Source organism: Tursiops truncatus, chromosome 6, assembly GCF_011762595.2.
Source record: "Tursiops truncatus isolate mTurTru1 chromosome 6, mTurTru1.mat.Y, whole genome shotgun sequence".
Classification (NCBI taxonomy): Eukaryota; Metazoa; Chordata; class Mammalia; order Artiodactyla; family Delphinidae; genus Tursiops; species Tursiops truncatus.
This window is the reverse complement of record NC_047039.1, coordinates 32,203,733-32,208,767: the sequence shown is the minus strand read 5'-3', so window position 1 is coordinate 32,208,767 and position 5,035 is coordinate 32,203,733. Positions and strand designations below refer to the sequence as shown.

The 5,035-nt window shown below is 44.9% G+C and overlaps 1 long non-coding RNA gene across 1 annotated transcript; it reads left to right on the top strand.

Moving 5' to 3' along the window:
• Positions 1-1,273: 1,273 nt before the first annotated feature.
• Positions 1,274-3,820, top strand: LOC141278960 (uncharacterized). The gene is made up of 3 exons (XR_012332466.1): positions 1,274-1,411; positions 3,058-3,119; positions 3,269-3,820. It is a non-coding gene; the product is annotated as an uncharacterized lncRNA (long non-coding RNA).
• The last annotated feature ends 1,215 nt before the right edge of the window (positions 3,821-5,035 follow it).

The following is a 5,035-nucleotide window of genomic DNA, read 5'->3' as shown; positions in this document are numbered from 1 at the left end:
TTGCCTCTCCTCAGTCGTTAGGAGAGTCTGGAGCAGCTGCTGACAATCATCCCATGTGGGCTGGTGGGAGAAAACAAGAGATTCTATTAAAGCGGTAAGGGCCTGTGGATTTTCGGAAAAAGTTGGGTTATGCATTTTCCAATTATAAAGATCTGCAGAGGAAAAGGGCCAATATTGGAGAGGTCTATTCCCTTGGCCATCGGGGGGGCCATATTCTCTAAGAGGTAGGGCAGTGGAGTCCGGGGAGATAGCCCTCCAGCTCCTAGTGCCCACTGAGGGACCCCTTTCTTCTTCCATCATGGATGGTTCCCTTGGTGCCGAGGGCAGTGGAGCTGGGGGTCCTCTAGGTGGTAGGGGATTCGGGGCTGGAGGATAAGGGGGTGGGGAATCCAAAAGAAGCAAATCGGACTGCGGGTCAGGATAAATCGCCTTCGGCAGATCCGGGGCGTCGGGTAGCTTCTCCGTGTTGGGGTTTTTCTTTAAGGCTAATATCTCCGACGCTGCTGATGTATGCGCGGACGTACCTGTTGAGGAAACAAAGGGCCGGACCCACGGAGGTGGGGAGAGAATTAAATCTTCCCAGACCAAGACATATGGTACTTGGTCTGGATGTCCGTGGGGATCTATATTAAATATCTTAGACTTCAGCAGCTTAATCTTGTCTAATAAAAAGGATCCTTCGGGGGGCCATCCTATCTGAAATGTTGGCCATTCAGAGGCACACAAAGTCTGCCACTTTCCTTTCTTTACCTCTACCGAAAAATTATGGGCTCTGGCCCGAACTTCGGTCCAATAGCTTAGGGTAAGGGAAAGAGGAGTCGTCATAGTTTGTCCCATTGTCGTCCGTCAGAGAAGAAGAATAGACCACAATACAGAAACAGTTAAAACTCCACGAAACACATATACGTATGGGCCACCGCGAGCTCGCTTCAAAACCGAAACTTCTTCAGATGGCAGTTACCACCAAGGGAACTGCCGAAACCGAGTGAAGGGGAGACAGAGTTTGCCTCTCCTTCCAGATGAGCCACCAGGGCGTCCCCTAGGGCTCATGGACGCCGGCTATTAGCACGTCTGCCTAGCCAGAGGTCCGATACAGATTCCATAATAAGCCGATTCTTACGGCTTTCCTCCGATAATGGCCCACAAAGAACAAGGGACAAACAGACAATCAAGCTCGAGCTTACCTGGTACCTCCAACTCCCGATGTTCTTGTGGTCCGGGGCGAGTGGAATCCCGGACGAGCCCCCAAATGTTAGACCTGCGCGGTCTCCTAGGAGTTTCGACTCGCCCAGGAAACAACAAGAGTCGGAAGTCGATGCAAAACGCAAGAGGTTTATTGAAGGCCGGTGCACCGGGGTTCCTTGGTCCTCACGCAGGAGGTCGAAGAAGGAACCCTTTTGGGCGCGAATATGTCAGTTTTATAGTTTCCCACTTCCCCGTATGTAAATTATAGATTTGGTTGTGTTCTCCTGCTGATTGGTCCCGGCTTAGGCTCGGACCAGAGAGGGAACTTGTCCCCAGCTGCCTGATTGGTCTTTGACAGACACCTTTTTTACATTTTGTTATCTCCCTCCTTCTCCCCAGCTGCCTGATTGGTCTTTGGCAGACACCTTTTTTACATTTTGTTATCTCCCTCCTTCTCGGAAGGGGGCCGGACATCCTGGAAATTCACCCATTATCTAAGAAGCCCCTATTGTCTGGAGAGTTCTTAATCATTAGCTGGAACAATGTCCCTCGAGTCCCACATCATCATTCTGTGCGTGTCGGGCATTTTCAGAACATACGCCAGGGACTGGGACTCTCAGAAGTGATCAGCTGTCTGCCATGGAGCCAAATGTGTGTGTGTGTGTGTGTGTGTGTGTGTGTGTGTGTGTGTGTGTGTGTGTGTACTTTGCTCGAGGTTACAAAGCTGACAAGCGACTTCTTACAGCTTCTAAACTGCTATAAATGGGTGTTTAGTAATGTGTTGGTAAGGAATGGGGGAGGGGAAGCATTCTATAGTCACGTGATCAGGTCTCAGTCTTTTAGCGAGCCTGTGCCTCTGGATTGTAAACTTCATATGTGCGTCGCTGTCTTCCTCTCACCCTCCACCCTGCCCCTGCATTAGGTGGAATAGGAAGGCTAGAGGAGGCTAGAGTTGGGTATTTTCTTTCTCTCAGGTCAGTTAGGCTCTGATGAAACCCTAGCCAGTTAGGCTCTGGTTAAATAGCTTCTCCTGCAGAAACAACTTTGTTAAGAACAGAACAATCAGATTTCTCTTTGATAGTCATTGTGAGGACCTGGTAGAGCTCCTGGGGATAAAACTCACAAAGGCATGTGGCCTCTCTGTGACTGGGCCCACCTGGAGTTTTTTTAACTCCAGCCTTGTCCACACGGAGCCTCCAGCAGTTCATCAATTACAGCTAGGTTTCCTTAACTCTGGTACTGCTTCCCATGGAGGTTGCTTTGCTACTCGTGGTTTTCTGCCCTGGTAAGTTTTGATTCTCTGTATTCACCAGTCTGTGGGGGCAGTGGTTTTCCCTGTGACCTCACTTCTCTGATGGATCTAAGAATTGTTGATTTTTCAGTTTGTTCAGGTTTTTAATTTATCGTTAGGATGGAGTGGCAGCTTCTAAACTTCTTACATGCCAGACTGGAAACCAGAAGTCTCTAATGAGGTTATTAATCTTGAGCAATGGGGCTTTCCCAAACGTGAATAGTATGAGGCAATTATGGAATAACAGTAACTTGGAATAGGTAGATAAGGAGTAGCTCCTCCAACGAGAAGATTTTGACTCCCATAGTCAATAGAAGGGCAGACTCAAAGGAACAGATAAAATATGAAATGATACGGAAGAGGAAACCACTGAGCACAAGAGGGGAGAAAATCTACTCTTATCACATGGAATAAAATCCACTGTGCAAATCCCACATTGCTGTAGTTTGGAAATGATAAGTTTGGATCTCCCTCTCTAAACCTTTTATTTTGAGGACATAAAATTATGTGTATAATTAGCATATGCCTGACTCTTCCAAATTACAGGTTTCTTAACCATATCAATGATTTTCTGTTTGTAGCCTTGGAATCTTGCTTCAAATAGAATCTTTTGTGAAAAATCCAAGAGATAAGACAAACAAAAGTAGGTGCATATGACTGAAGGGTTCTTGTCCTCCCTGTCACATCCCTGGCCCCTGAGGTGCCTCCTCTTTTTTCCTGGGGCTCTTCAAAGTAATTTTTAAAAATCATACCTCAGATTATACTTATTGTAATCTATAGTTTTCCTTACAGCTTTCTGGAAGAGATTCTACACGACACACTTTCTACAACTTCTGCAAAGCAGCCCCTGTTAACAAAGGAGGCCACCTTTCCCCTCACTCTTAAAACTCTCACTATTTTGAAAGTACCCAAATGAGAAGCTAGGAAACTGCAACATTGTCTTCCTGCCTCCAGAGATTTCCTCCTGCCCAGAACAAGGCAGATGCTGTGGGGAAGTGAAGATGCGATAACTCAATGGGCTTTAGTCCTCTATCTTTTGCACTAGATCCAGGATCCTGGGTAGAGAGAAGCAGCAGGATGCTAAAATACTTGAACTGTACACCCAGTCTTGGAGCCCAGAAGTTATCTAGGGAATGGATGTTGATTTTGTCTCTCAGTAGCAATGTATTCTCCTGCTGACAACAGCACACAACTTTCCTGAGGATCCACCTCTCCTCCACTTGTGCTGCACCTTCCAACTTCAGGGCTGAGGCATGTGACTAACACCAGAAATCAGGGGGTCAAATTCCCCTGGCCACAGGATTGACTCAGGAGTAGGAATATGACTCAATCAAAATCAATAAAACATACTGATACTTTTCTGAACTTGTTAGAAGTGGATATTTCTCATATGAACTTGAACCCGAGAAGAAGAGGGACTGGTAGCCATCTCACCATCAGGTGGCGCCTGTGAATTAACACACACACACATTGGGAGGAAACCAAGAACTGACAATATCATTTGAGCTTCTGGATCAAGCCACACCTGCAGCTAGCCCTACACCATAGTTTTGAGCCAATACATTCCCTTGTTATTATTGTTCTTTTGTTGAAAACTGGTTGAGTTGGGTTTTTATCAACTAAAGGTCCAGACTGATTAAAATGCCCGGGAACCAAGTGCCTGAACATCCAGAAATGCCTGTCAACTCAACTTCTTAACAGCTGGACCCTGCCTCTAGGACTGAGTTGAATATCTTGACAGACTAAAGCTCAGACTTCTTTCTGTTGTACTCACCTAATGGGAAACTACCACTGAGCTTTGCATATAATATCCTGGCCTGCACATTAAACCTTTTTTGTGAGCTGACATAGCATTCTGGGTAACTGAAAGTTGGAGCAGATCTTTTTATTCCAAATTTTAAGTATTTCTCCCATACAAAGACCTGAACAAGAATGGTCATAGCAGCATTATGTATAAGAGACCAAAACTGGAAAAAAAATTAAAATGTCCATCAACTGGTGAATGAGGAAAACATGTGGTGTGTCCATGCAATAGAATAATACTCTACAATGAAAGGAAATAGACAACAGGTACACGATGAGACATGGATGGACCTCAAGAACATTTCTAAGTGAATGAAGCTAAACACAGGAGACTGCATATTGTCTGAAATGTCCAGAAAAAGCTAATATACAGAGACAAGTAGATTAGTGGTTGGGGGTGCAGGACAGGGGAACTGGGAGGGACAGGGATTAACAGTAAAGGTACATGCGTGAACTTATTAGGGAAATGTGAGTTATGGTAATGATTGCATCACTTGGTAAGTTTACCCAAAAATAAAATCATCTAATTGAACACTTGAAATAGATGAACTATATGATATATATACTATACCTCATAACGTATTGTTTTAATTCTAAAATTCACAAGTTTGTATTTTAAAATCCTTTTTGCATGACTCTGCCTCTGAGCCTCACTAAATCAGCTGGGTGAACCATACTGCATTTTCACCTGCTTATTGCCAAAGGTTTTACACTAAAAATGCAGAAGCTTCAAATACGGAGCTAACACTTTGAATC